Below are 15,564 nucleotides of genomic sequence, written 5' to 3' on the forward strand. Positions count from 1 at the left end.
AATTATGTTGTTAAATTAACTTAAGTATGTCATGTATTGGAAAATTTGACTCGTTCCACATCACTACGAAACATTGTATTCATGATCCATGGAAGTAGTATTAATCTAATCTAAAATCAGTATTGAGGTAATGAATATTAAATTCAAGAAGCAGTGTCTTGCAACAGGTGTCACACCGAACTATCCGAAAGCGAAAATTAAACAGCAGTCAGCCCTCGCTTTGTTAAAGCCAAAAGTGAGATGAACTGGATTAGGGCCCAATTACGCGAATCGTAAAGCAAGTAAAGAAGCTTTTGATCTACGTTTGTAATTAAATAATGAACTATCTAGTACTCAGTTTCAATTTGTTGACCAAGAAATTTCTAACACAGTAAGGATTAATGTTGAAAGAATAGAAAAGAGGCATAACAAAAGTTACGCATATTGCTAAAGTGTCAGAAGAGGAATTTGCATCAACTTATAACTTTTTTACCTTCAATTGCAAAATATATTAACAAAAAACTGGTCTTGGGATGGGTAACAGTTTGACTGATAGGTTAGAAGACATGATTCATGGCGGCTGCAATATAACACGTGTTAAGTTCGGCTCGCGAAATTTAGTTGATTTCGAAGGTGTTCTCGCAGGTGGTGTTGTCTAGTACAAGTGGATATCGTGTAAACAACAGTGTTCTGTGCAGTAGTGCTATTTTTTTTCTGGGCTCCGACAATAACTTCGAGAAAATGGTAAACAGAAGAGTCAACAGCAGCGCGTCCAGCAGCGGGGAAGCAGCAGGTGCGGCAGGTCTGCTCTTGGCGGAAGGTGCGGCCGCGGCTCCCGGTATAGCGGAGCTGGTCCGCTCTGAGGTAAACGCTGCGCTTCGCGATAAAAACAATCTCGATCTGATAGCAGGCACTATATCAGATACTGTAACGGCAGCAGTATTGGCCAAAATGCGTGAAACTGTTGAGGCCAATACTGCCGAAATTACAGCACTAAAAAAGTCTGTGTCTGAATACGAGAAAAAGGCACGAGAGTTGGAAGTGAAACTATCTGCCGCAACAGACGAGCTAGAACAGTACCAAAGGCGAAATAGTGTACGACTGTTTGGAGTAGCAGAAAATAAGGAAGAAGACACAGACAACCTGCTTATAGAGGTTGCGCGTGAAAAATTAGGTGTTGAAGTGACCAAGGCAGGCATTGACAGGAGCCATCGGGTGGGACGAAAACTACCAGGTGCTACCAAACCTCGTCCAATAATAATTAAATTTCTCTCGTACCGAAAAAGGGCAGAGATCTTTACCCAGAAGAAGAAGTTAGCAAGGACAGGGCTTACAATAAGGGAAGATCTGACACACGAACGGCTAAGGATTTTAAACAGTGCCATATCCCATTTCGGTCTTCAGAATGTGTGGACTCAGGATGGCAGAGTAATCATTAAGACAGCAGCTGGAAAGAAGACAGTCACAAACATGACAGAACTGAATAGTATTAAGTGAAGCTACTCGAGCCAAAACTGCAAACTTAGCACCATTTGCAAATTGTAACAGCCCTATACTCAGATATAGTCTTGTAATTGTATTAACTTTTCAATTATACCCAATTTTGTACCTTCAACTAATTGTTTTTGTAACTGTTTTAACTTTTCACTATTTTTTTATGTCTGTAGCTCTAACCATTACTTAATTTTAGTTACTGCTAATACTTTTTTCATTTTCTTAGTTTATTCTCTTCCATTCTGTAATAGTTCTATTGCAATTATTACTCTCTCCTTTAGTTCAGTAATCACCCATCTCTTCGGTTTAAATTGTTCATAACAAAAATCACCATCAGTATCACTTTAGCAAATTTCAATCTAATTGTAGCTTCCTACGATAATCACTACCAGTATCACTTTAGTAAATTTCAGTTTAATTCTAGCTTCCTACGATAATCTATTAATTATTAAGCTTACTTCTCTCTGCTGGCAGCATCGGCCTCTTAAATCACTCCCCTTTCCCTTATTTCCACCCTAACCTGTTTCAAATATGCTAATTACATTTCTCCTCTTACGACATAGGATAGACAGTGACACACAGCCGTCACTATTTTGGTCATATTCTCCTTGCACCGAATACCACTAATCCATTTTCTATACTCCTGCAACCCCAGGAAATCTCTTGCAGTCGCCTTTCTTTCGGCACTCGCGGAGTCACAAACAGGGCGCGCAAAATCTTGGACACCCCTGTGTTATGTCACTTGGCGGAAGCACCGGCCAGTGCCCCTCGCGGCAGGTAGTGCCCAACAAAGGGACAAACCAGTCTGCCACCCTACTCCAGGCTGCCCAGCGGAACGCATCAGAGCTTTTAGCAGCTCACTGCAACATCCAGTCTTTACCTGCACATTACGAAGAACTTAGCCTCCTCTTCAACCAACTAAACTACCACGTATCCCTCTTATCCGAAACGTGGTTGAAACCACACACATCCTCTGCATCTATTCATCTCGCAGGGTACACATTTCTTAGGGCAGACAGATCAAAAAAGCGAGGTGGCGGGGTCGGCGCGTATATACGAACAGATCTCAAAGCGAAAGTCTTATGTATGTCAAATCCTGCTGAAGAAAAAGAGGCTGAATTCATGTTCATTGAAATAAATATACAAAGTCGGAAATTCTAGACTGGCGTCGTGAACAAGCCGCCAAAAATAAACTCAATGAGTTCCTTCCAGTCGGAATTACATTCACTTTAGTGTCAATACGAACATGTCATCGTAATGGGTGACCTGAACATAGACCTGCTAAGAGACACTCCCTCCGCAATAAACCTAAGAAGACTGTTTAGTTGCAATAGCATGAACATTCTTCCATTACAACCTACACACCATACGGCGCACAGCCATACTCTTATAGACGTAATCGCAACCAGACAGACTGACAAAGTAAGAGATGTTGGTCAGCACGTGATGTAATATTCCTGGCCTACTCTGTGCAGCCCCCAAGGATCAAATCACGTTACATAAGTTGTAGGAACATAAAACGTATTGACCTTGACGCTCTAACAGCCGACTGCTCAGAAATCTCACGGCATCAAATAATCAGAGAACCTACAATCGACGCCAAAATTAGTGAACTTGGTGATAAACTCACTGCCCTCTATGACAAACATGCACCTGTGTGCACAATCCGTGTAAGAAAATCTCCTGCTCCATGTCTGACAGCTGAATTACGTCGGAAAGCCAAAATCGGAAACTACTTTTCATGTGTCAGCTAACGAATTAAATGAATTCTTCTCTGCACCTCTGAATACCAGCACTCTATGTCTACTTCACAGACTCCTCGTCGCGCAAGCACCCCAGTACCTTGCTTCAGAGATTAAAAACCTGTCATGCCATCATAATCGAAACACGAGGTCACTCTTATTTGGTATCCTAACTGTGCCCACTCACAAAACAAAAACTTTTGCAAACTCCTTCTCAGTTACCGCTGTCCGCCTCTGGAACAAACTGCTCCTTACCTTGCGCAAAATTCAATCTCCTGCTGCTTTTAAGAAGAAGTTGAAGCATTTCCTACTATCATCCTCATAAAGTTCTCCACAAAATTAATGTACCAGGCCAATCCTCTCATCTGTCAAATAGCAAAGCTAGCGCCTCCTATCTTGTTCCTGAGATGCCTTCCTCTTCATCTATCTCTATTAGCGACGCAATCTTCTTTTCCTTTATACTTCCTTAATTATGTTTCATCATGTCTCTCTATTCTTCTCCTCCCTTCACCATGAGTCTCCCTCATACTCCCTGCTGCCAGCACTCCTATCTATAATTTGTCTCTTCAATAATGTCTAATTATAACAGTACTTATGATCTACGAATATAAACTCTATATGTATGTATTTTTCCAGGTGTACCTTTCTAATTGTTTGTTTCACTTTTTGTACTAGATGTAATTTCGCATGCCTACTAAAACGTATGAATGTAAAATAAGTAGATTGCCTGGTTAGATGTAAGAGAGGGCCTGATGGCCCTAATCTTGCCAGGTTAAATAAATAAATAAATAAATAAATAAATTTTTATGAACGATTTGGAATGTAAGTTCTTGGCTAAGTCTCCACAACTAAAAGATAAGACTATATATTATAAATGTTATTTCCATGACATCTTGCTACTGTCAGAGTGTGACGAGAATAAGATTCCTGCCTTTCCTCAAGCCATAGGCTGCATGCACCAAAAATAGCTTTTACTACAGAAGCAGAATAAGGGAGCTCCAGTAACTTTTTAGACCTTACTGTTAAGAAAGTTAATAACAGACATAAATTTTCGATTTTCAGAGGCCCTACATACAGATCCTGTTATCAATGCCAGTTCATGCCACCCTCCAAGATATGAAAAGGCCTTCTTAACCTCAATGATCCACTGACTCTTTCGATTACCATTGGCTGACAATGAAATACGCCAAGAACTTAGTATCTTAAAGTAAATTGCAGTAGCCAATGTTTTCTTTGCAAATGATGTCACACGCCCATACTGTAGGATAAAAAAAAACAGAAAATAAATAGTTGGCAGACGCATAATTACCCAGAAGAAAGAAGTAGTAAAGAAAACCCGAAAACTATTCCAATGAAATTTTACGGAAAAATGTCCTAACAAATAGAAAAATGTTTTAGGCACTTTGTTAGCTGTAGTTCTTAAAGCTTGTACAATGTTATAGCGCTCATCATTAATACTTTGTGAATTATTATTTTTGTAGGTGAGCATATAACCTTCTTTGATAGAAAGTTTTTATATTCTCTTTTTGTAATATGAATTTTTGTGTGAAAACTATTAAAACTTTTAAATAAAAGAAATTTTATGGGTTTCAACTTCTTTGTTCCTTACACCTATATATTCAATTCTCAACAAAGACCCAATGGCGAAGTACACATATCTTCCAACGGGTGAATTGTTTATTGATACTGACACTGTTTGTTGATTGAGTCATCTCTGATTCCACCACTTCATCGTTATCAAGCTGAAACCGTCAGGTATGTTCTTTAAGTTCTGGAAACAGCTTAAAATCGGATGGTGCCAAGTCAGGACTATATGGAGGATGATAGATGACAATGACATCAAGGTGTCAATTTGTTGCTGATGTCACAGTACTCATTTGTAGTCTGCATTGTAATTCTGAAGAACAGGATGCTTCATATGTGGATCAACTCTTTGGTTAAAACTAGATTACAGCACACTCTTTCCGATGCACTCGTTTGGTTACATTACATGTCGCCATGTTACATGCCACTATTCAGTGTTCTCTAGCAGCAGGTGGTTGGAACTTTTATCAGCGAAGCAAGAAAGTCGACTGAGAAATTGGCATGATATGTAATACATCAATCGATGTTGAGAACAGAATAAAAAATTCGCAAACATTGCTTTTGATACTTTTCAGCAGGCCCTTGTAGGTATATTTTAAATACTTTTTCAATGACTCATTGGTGGTTTTCCATTTTCTTCTACCTTTTTAGCAGAAGGACTTTTGACATTAGTTAACCGTGATACTTTGATATATATTGGTTCCCCGATAGGCTCATACATCTTTTACTTCCAATGACAAATTTCTGTTCATAATGACACAGTTAATGAGAGATTTATATTCCTTTCTGCACCAAGTAAACCTACAGATGTCTTTTTTCTAAAGGAAGTAACTGATATCCTTAATTTGTTAAATGCTACAAAGCATTGCAGCTTCTCTCCATTATCTTTCAAAGTGTCTTCAATCAGTATTTACCAATTCAGGTATTCAAATCTCCTGATAATATAAGATAATCTATTTTTAGATATTTACTCATTTCTGTATTTAGTTCTTCACAGAATCTTTCAGTCTTCTTCAGAGGCATTACCGTTCTGCAGTGATGCATATTACAACAGCAGAAGTTCATGCAATGTGCAAAAGTGACAAACATTGTGCTTTTTTGTTTTCTGAAATGTGTTAGGAGAAAGGAGCAACAAATTTGAAAGTTTCAGAGTTTAGGGGATTTAGAAAGATGGAACGATATGATAAGCTATTGGCCATTTTGCTCTCAAACAAGAGCGTGCCCTGGTACACAGCCCTGAAATGTTAGAGCTCGTAAAGCTGGTTAAAGTGTTTAGCCCATAAGGATCCTAAAAATAATTGCAGACACATTTAGTGTGAAATTAACCATTATTAATCAATAATAATTACAATTTGCACACAGCAGTAGCACATATATCTGTTCTCTAAGAGAAAGACAAAAGAAGTGAACATCAGAACAGGAAGACCTCGCTTCCCCACTTTTGTTTTAAAATAGGAATACCTTTTCAGTATAATTCATGGAAATATGCTCGATCTTTGCAACTAAACGAAAGGCAGTTTTTTTTCTTTTTGCCATACACATCTGGCTTCTTTTGTTTATGAAGCTACTTCAGTGGCCTATAATACATAGCATAAACACATTATGATGTAGTTACAAATATTTTGCTATGTTTATTCTCTTTTTTTCATGTTAGACACAATTTTTTTCATCACAAGTTTCATGAGGTTAAATTATCTTTTGGTGTTACTTACGATTTCCCTTGTTCCTAGTTATAACGTTTCTGTAAACAGGAAAATGTGGAAAGAAAACTTTTTCTTTGATAAACGTTTAAATTTGTATTTAAGATATGGGATGGCCGAATCCTTATAATTAGCAGTCCTGTTATGTAAGTTCAAAGCACCTACTTTGTGTTCAGATTGACACAGAACTGCTAGAATTTTAAAATGAGTCATCAATTGATTATTTTCATTGAAAGTTAGAAAGAAAAATTTAAAATGCCACATTGAATGAACATTGACTTAGAAAAAATCTGATTATTATCTGCTGAACACAAAGTAAATTTACTTTTGGAATAAGATGTATACTCTAAGAAGAGTCGATCTGTGGCTGTTGGCATCTATTCAGGGTAATGGTACAAAGAGTTTCTTGTTAACATTTATCCTTAGGATGCCAAATTCTTTGAAATAAACAAGTTACTACCTGAATTAATTATTATTCAAGTAATGAAATTACACTGATGGATTAAAGCAGATGCTAAAATGCTTGGCGCAGTATACTGAAGGGAAGGGAACTATTGTCAGTAGTCGCCTTTTATCGTCCATCAAAAATATTATAGAGCTCACTGACCCTAGATCAAGATCAATCACACCCTTCCTTTGATTTTCATAGAACTACAATTCATCTTTGCGGAAAATGGTGAAACTAAGAATTATCACTGTCCAATGCAGTGTTCATAAACCATGATTTTGCAGAGCAATTTCTAAGTCCAAGTGGAGGTGTTATATAGCATCCTGAACTGCAGTGGCAACAAACGATCTTAGTGACTTTCATGCTGCTATTCACCTGTGGAGGTTGTATTTTTGTCACTGTACAGGTCACAGTTTGCTATCTGCTTCATAATCACATTTGAAACACCAATGGGATACACCATTACACCTACCATCACTGGTCTGTCATTGTTTGAGACATAAAACTTTCTTTAACACTTAGTTCACTTTTATAAGGGATGGTTACTCTAATTTGTCCATTAGATGGCTCAAAAGAGTATACAAATATGAGTAAAGTAGCTTTATATAGGAGTGTAGTCCCTTAGAACTGACTAAAAATCATGTGTAACACAGGACTGAAAATGTAACTGTAACTCAGTGTTCTAAGCTACTATCTTCTTATCCACAACTGTTTATCCACAATGGTTTTATCTTGCTGTTTGTTTCTATCTCCAGGTAAGAAATTATGGATCAGCAATTATTTGATTACATAAGGGAAGACCGAGCGAGGTGGCGCAGTGGTTAGACACTGGACTCGCATTCGGGAGGACGACGGTTCAATCCCACGTCCGGCCATCCTGATTTGGGTTTTCCGTGATTTCCCTAAATCAGTCCAGGCAAATGCCGGGATGGTTCCTCTGAAAGGGCACGGCCGACTTCCTTCCCCATCCTTCCCTAATCCGATGAGACCGATGACCACGCAGTCTGGCCTCCTTCCCCAAACCAACCAACATAAGGGAAGTTAATGCACTTATAATAAACACATAAAGAAATCAGAGAATATTGGCCTGGTTTTACACAGTAATTATGCCTGTACATTTCAGGAATATTTTATGGTTTAGTCTTTCACCAATGAAGATATGTAAACTTGCAGATTTTTTATTGTGCAATGAAATTTCTTCCATATATGATAGTATTAATTTCATCTATTTCACGGTCATCAGTTTAGTGTGGTAAACATAAAGGCATGTTAATTTATCTCATTGATCTGTTTAGGTCAGAATTTCTGAAATTCGATATTAAATAATTTTCTGTAATAGCTAGATTACGCAAGACCACATTTACCATAGATGCTTAACATTTTTGCGCAGCAAATAGACAAAATTTATGTTACAATAATGTATTCAGAACGTGTCCACCAATATCTGAGTGATTATAATGATTCTCTAATAGTTTGTGTTAAAGTGTACACAATCATGAGTACAAAATTTTAAGGTATTAAGTTTAACAATTTACATTTCTGAAACCGGTTCCACTTGATGGAAGGCTTATCATGCAAGTGGTTGGGGCAGGTGGATGGTCAACTAGAGCTGTGGGAATTGGTGTTAGAAGTTGTGCATGGTAAAGGATCAGCAGTCTGCACGTACCATGGGTTATTAATGGTTTTCCTCCCACTGATTTTATCGCATCTCAGCACATTTACTCTGATTATGATTATTTACCGTCAACACTCGCGATCAGCCATAGAGTATTTGAAAGAATATACAAGGGCATTAATATTGTATATGTACAGCATTTTACAACATATATTGGGCTCAAAGAGAACATGTGTTATCACATTAAGTCAAAAGGCACAACACATGACATCATTCATTTATGTAATTCCTAGCATAGTCCATACTAATGTCAGGATTTTACTTACCTATATTTTAGATTGGATCACAAATATAATTACGCATAAGAAAAGTTCGTTTAATGCTAACATGAATGCTTATCAAAGCACATCCTCAAGTTAGGTGATATGATATATTCTGTGTCAGTCCCCAGTGGGCTGACTGAGAAGTTTGAATTATTCTTGTTGGTGCTCTCTGAAAACAGTCTGCCAATAATCACTTTAATTGAACTACACTGCACTTCGCCACCTTTTGCTTCTGACTATCACAGGGTAGGTAAAAATGTAGTGCACCATAATCACCACTACAGGTAAGACACTCATTCATACATCAGGATGTAAAATATCATTCTGGAAATTCTCGCATCCAGAGTAATAACTTTATCCTGAGCTGGACTAACAATGTGTGTCCACTACTTATCTATTACTTTCTGTATAGCACATTTACAGTGTCCCACTTCACTCACCCTTATATAGTGGTCCAGATCGTTTACTGTTCAGAATCTTTCTAGTTCACTGTGTATATGCTTGTGGCCAAGCAGTAAATAAAATCCAACATATTAATAGTATTTACAACATTTACATATAGTTTCGCACTACATACAGCGATCAGTGCTTATTCATTTTTCTCTATTACATCTGCATCACAGACTACATTAATGATCATCAGACTCATAAGTTTAATTGCTATATTTTACGCCAGGTTTACATACAATTTATGCAGTATTAATCATGGGCTGCCTGGTGGACTGGAAGAGTAATTTAGTATACCAAGTGTATGTATCCATTCGCCTGTGGCTCCTTTAGCCTCAGATATTTACTTCCAAACAGAAACTGCCTGCCACGAGCAAAGGCACTATGACATAAAGTAATTCTTCTTATCACACTTATGCTAGGCATGAACTGCTGATGGCTCAATCCATATGTGCCCATAACGCTGTTCCCTCTGTCAGTTTTAACTATGGGAAATAACTATAAATGTCTCCACACACCATTATGGGGGACTTCTTTGGAACAAGATACATCTCTTCATCTACCTCACATTAATTTAAGAACCAAAGAAAATACTATATATATATATATATATATATATATATATATATATATATATATATATATATATATATATCTAAAAACAAAGATGATGAGACTTACCAAACAAAAGCGCTGGCAGATTGATAGACACACAAACAAACACAAACATACACACAAAATTCAAGCTTTCACAACAAACAGTTGCTTCATCAGGAAAGGGGGAAGGAGAGGGAAAGACGAAAGGATGTGGTTTTAAGGGAGAGGGTAAGGAGTCATTCCAATCCCGGAAGCGGAAAGAGTTACCTTAGGGGGAAAAAAGGACAGGTATACACCCGCACACACACACATATCCATCCGCACACACACAGACACAAGCAGACAACCCACTCCATTCTCCTGATATCTTCTGTTTCAAAGTACTCCTCTACCTTGGCAGCAAAGTGAGGCCGTGTATTTTCAACCATGAGTAGGAAGGTGGGACCCACTGAACCCCTGAAAAGGTGGACATTCTGGTGCAAAATGACGTCCCGATACACATGATCTGTTACAGTTCCTCTGTCAAAGACATACAGGGGTGTACGTGCACCAATCATAATCCCACCACACACCAGCAAAACACGATCTCCATACAGGTCCCTTTCAAGGACATTAAGGCTTTGGTATCTGGTTCCTGGTTCATGCCAGATGAAAACCCGGTGAGAATCACTGTTCAGACTATACCTGGACTCGTCCGTGAACATAGCCTGGACCCACTGTTCCAATGACCATGTACTGTGTTCTTGACACCAGACCACGAGCTCTCCTGTGACCATGGGTCAGTGGAATGCACCTTGCAGGTCTCCAGGCGAATAAACCATGTCTGTTAAGTCGTCTGTAGACTGTGTGTCTGGAGACAACTGTTCCAGTGGCTGCAGTAAGGTCTCGAGCAAGGTTACCTGCAGTACTCCGTGGCCGTCTGCGGGTACTGATGGTGACATATCGTTCTTCTTGTTGTGATGTACACGTGGACGTCCCGTACTGTAGCGCCTGGACACACTTCCTGTCTGCTGGAATAGTTGCCATAGTCTTGAGATCACAGTTTATGGCACACGGAGGGTCTGTGTTGCGACCTGCTGTTTATAACCAGTCTCTAGTCGCCCTAGTGTTCTACCCATCATAACGTCATCAATATGTGTTCTTTGAGCCATTTTCAATACACATTCTCAATTAGCATGTTTGAAAACGTCTGCACACGTACTTGCTGCACCGTACTCTGACATGCACCAACACATCTCTGCATATGTGGACAGCTGTCAGTGCCACCATGCGACGACCGCAAGTCAAATGCATCATATGGTCATACCCCGAGGTGATTTAAACCCACAAACCGCCCACCAGAGCGTTGTTTCACCATGTCATGTGTCTGTGTTTTAGTGAATTCCTAAGAGTCAAGTCCAAGCATATACAACAACCTACTATTTCCTACTTTTCATTGAACATTGATTCCCATGACATAGTTAAAGTTGTGGTCGAATCTATGATTTCCTCTTGAAATTATTAGCATCGAGTGAGGACCATGATATCCCTGATTCTTCCTCTACTACTACAAAAAAATATCTTAAAACTAAATAGAATGCTGTTATATGCACAACAAGAAAACCCTATTGTGGAAGGAATCTTTACATATTAAGGCACATGTGTTTTCCTTACGAGATTAAGTAAATTGTTCACATGGAATAATGGAAACCACTGGAAAAATACACATGTAATATATAAGATTAATAAGCCTTGATTACTTAACACTCTATTATGATAATAACTCTTAAGACTCTGAAAGGGTAAAGTACTTTTATTTTCTTGGTTTTCTTGTTTTTCCAATGCCTATGAAAACTTAAAACGTGTCTTTAAGATTACAAGGTCACCTATGGCATATTTAGGAGTTTGGCCAAGATGGTTATTATGATATTCCTAACACAACTTTGCTGCATGCGTAAGCGCAACTAGAATTTGCCTTGCTGTGTCTTCGAAGGTATGACATACGTAGAAAGCTTCAGCAGTGGGTGTACACACTGAATACTCTCTTTTACTTTTTCTGTGATTTTGGTTGGAGTCTATGTAGTTGAGCTAATCGGGAGTTTTATTACTATTTCTTCAAAAAGTCCAAGGTAGTTAACCTATTCTGCCTGTTGACTGGCTGCTTAAGTTGTAATAAAAAGATTAAATCTAGGCTCATTTTATTTGTACACTTGTTCGCAATAATGGCCCCAAACAAAATGAATATGCAAAACAACTTGCCTTTACAGACCTCTATTTACATACACAACACCTGGAAGAAAGAATGTTACATCTATAGAATAAAACACCATGATGTATTGAAAAGAGGTTTACAATTTTACCATATGGTTCCTGAGTTAACCTGAATTTTAACTTACTCCACTTACTGTCAGCACCCTGTATCTCAGGTATATTGCGACGCCTGTCAAGAAAATGCTGCCTATTCCTGGTATCTGACATAAACAATATAGGAAATTCAGGAAGGCTTTGAGGTAGATGGGATAGAGCATCTGCCACCTTGTTGTCTTTCGCATTAAAATATGTGATTCCATAATCGCATTCTTGAAGTAGTAAGGACCACTGAGCAAGCCATTGGTGTAAAAACTTACAAAATGCCAGGAAACCAAAGACCTGACAATCACAATATTATTTAACGTGATTTCCGTATACACACAAGCGCCAAAGAAACTGGTATAACCATGCATATTCAAATACAGAGATACCCAAACAGGCAGAACACGGCACTGCAGTCGGAAACGCCTATATAAGACAACAAGTGTCTGGCGCAGTTGTTAGATCAGTTATTACTTGTGCTGTGGTAAATTTGCTGTTTTGAAGAGGGCGCCACAGCGCATACTATGAAGCAGTAGCCCTCCGTTTCTGGCGATGGCGCCGCTGTGGCAATCGCAGCTTTGGTGTCTCTCTCTGGTGGGAAAGGTGAAAGGTTGCCTGTTCACGTGCATTTATGGGGCGTTATGAGCTCGCTAGGCGGTGATTCTGGTCAGTTGGTCAGTCGGGTCAGTGTGGGGCAGTCAGTGTCTGTCTGTCGTCCAGAGTGCTAGTATGTGTTATGCCGCCAGTCTGCTCGAGTTTGTACAGGCAATGGTCATTGCCAGTTGGATCGATAGGTTGGTCGGTCGCGCACTGGGACACAAGATGACTTGTCCGTCTTGAGCGTCGGCACATGTGAGGTCGCCACGTCAGTCCAGTGGTCCGCGCCGTATAGAGAGGGGTAGTGGCTTCGCTGCTGACACGAGAGCAACAGGAGTCAACCCACGACATCGGTCTGGCCGGCGCAAGCTGCGACGCCGTGAGACAGGAGATCGGCGCGCCTTCCTGCGTCCGTTGAAGCGGCTGGCAGCGGACGGTTCGGGAGAGCGTTTTGGGGGTGCTGCGCCAGGTCTTCGCCAGACATCGCAGTTTATTATAAGTTAAGTGATTCGTGGTATGTTGTTTCATTTACTTGTTAAATTCTACTTGTTTTCTTGGTCAGTCTCTCGTCCCCAGCTTGCTTGTCTGACTCCTGTCCGCATTTGTTAGGCAGTTAGTGTCTGTCTGTCTGTCTGTCGGTCTGCCGTACGTTAATAGCTGCCTCTGTCATGTTTGTCAGATTCGGTGTTAACGAATTTATTGCTTAAGGTGTAAAGGCCGAATTCCTGAAATATATTTTTATCTTGCCTATCATCTTGAGAGGCGCTATATGTGTGATGTAGAGCATGTTTGTACATTTTATGTGAGACTGTATTTCATGGGTTTTTATATAAATGGTCATTTTTGTATATAAGGTTACCACCCTTCCACCGTAAGAGTTTTCTTTATAAACAAGTTGCACTTTCGGTGGCAAGCAATTTTTTAAATGTGAGTGTTTGTACCATCTCCATCCCTCCTACGGGGTGCATAGTTTATGTGTTTCTGTGAGTTGTTAAACTTTTAGTTTAAAGTAATCTGGTGTGTTCCAGATTTGCACCAGTGTAGTCTTTCAGAGGTTGTTGTGAGCGGTCGTTAAAAGGAGCGGTAAGGTTCTCAGCCTGAAAGCTCATACCGTCAAAAAAAAAAGAAAATTGTTATTTCTGCCTCTGAATGAATTGTAACTTGATATTTAGAGGGTGCTTCCTGATTATAATTTTTAAATCGATTTTTTTTTAAAAAGAAAGGGTTTTTAGGAATAAATTTTCTATTTGTTGAAAGAAATTTGTTTTCATCAGTTACCCACTGGCAACTACTTCCAAGCTCACATAGTGTGTTTAAATGTGTTAATGTTCTTGATGAATCGCTGGTCAATAAAGTAAATTCTTTAAGAAAAGATTTTGAAAGTAAATCCACGGTTTACTGCTGCTACAATGGCAAGTTATCAAGGGAGTCTTAGCGTAGTGTTATAGTCGAGGCATGAGCAATTGGATACAACATCGCTAAAGTAGTTATGAAGTGAGGATTTTCCCATACGATCATTTCATGAGTGTACTGTAAATATGAGGAATCAGGAAAACATCAAATTTCCGACATCACTGCGGCCAGAAAGAGATCCTGTAACAGTGGGACCAATGATGACTGAAGAGAATCGTTCAATGTGACTGAAGTGCAAGCATTCCGCAAATTGCTGTAGATTTCAAGACTAGGCGATCAACGAAACATCATCGATATGGGCTTTCGGAGCCAAAGACCCACTAGTGTAAACCTTGATGACTGCACAAACCGAAACCTTACATTTTGCTTGGCCCTGTCAACATTGACATTGGACATTGATGAGTGGAAACATGTTGCCTGGTCGGACAAGCCTCATTTTAAAGTGTATCGAGTGGGTGGACGTGTATGGTATGGGTATGGAGAAAACCTCATGAAGCCATAGACCCTGCGCATCAGCAGGGTACTGTTCCAGCTGGTGGAGGCTCTGTAATGGTGTGGGACATGTGCAATTGGAATTATATGGGACCATGATACATCTAGAGACGACTCTGACACATGACACGTACGTAAGCATCCAGTCTGATCACCTGCATCCATTCATGTCCATTGTGCATTCTGACGTACTTGGGCAATTCCAGAAGGACAATGCGACATCCCACGTGTCCAGAATTGCTACAGACTGGCTCCATGAACACTCTTCTGCGTTTAAGCACTTGCACTGGTCATTAAATTCCCTGGACATGAAGACCATTGAGCATATCTGGGGTGCCTTGCGATGTGCTGTTCAGAATAGACCTCCATCCCCTCATACTCTTACAGATTTATGGATAGTCTTGTAGGATTTGTGGTGTCAGTTCCGTCAAGACCGACTGAGACATTAGATGAGTCCATGCCACGTCGTGTTGCGGCACTTCTGCATGCTCGTGTGGGCCCTACAAGATATTAGGCAGGTGTACCAATTTCTGTTGCTCTTCAGTGTACATAATAATCAAATTTCTCAAAGTCCCAAACTATAGTTAACGTTTCTAACTCTGTGACCGAGTAAGCTCTTTCACATTCTGACAGTGTTCTACTTGGAAAACTTAGGGATTTCCTTAGTGCCCTTGTTAATTTGGTACCAGTGGGACAAACAAGACCCCAACACTGTGGGCGAAGCATCAGAGGCAATGCAAAATTCTTGTGACATATCAAGGTGATAGAGTATTGGAGAATTTGCCAAAGGATTCTTTAAGCT

The sequence above is a fragment of the Schistocerca americana genome, chromosome 1 (assembly GCF_021461395.2).
Source record: "Schistocerca americana isolate TAMUIC-IGC-003095 chromosome 1, iqSchAmer2.1, whole genome shotgun sequence".
NCBI lineage: Eukaryota > Metazoa > Arthropoda > Insecta > Orthoptera > Acrididae > Schistocerca > Schistocerca americana.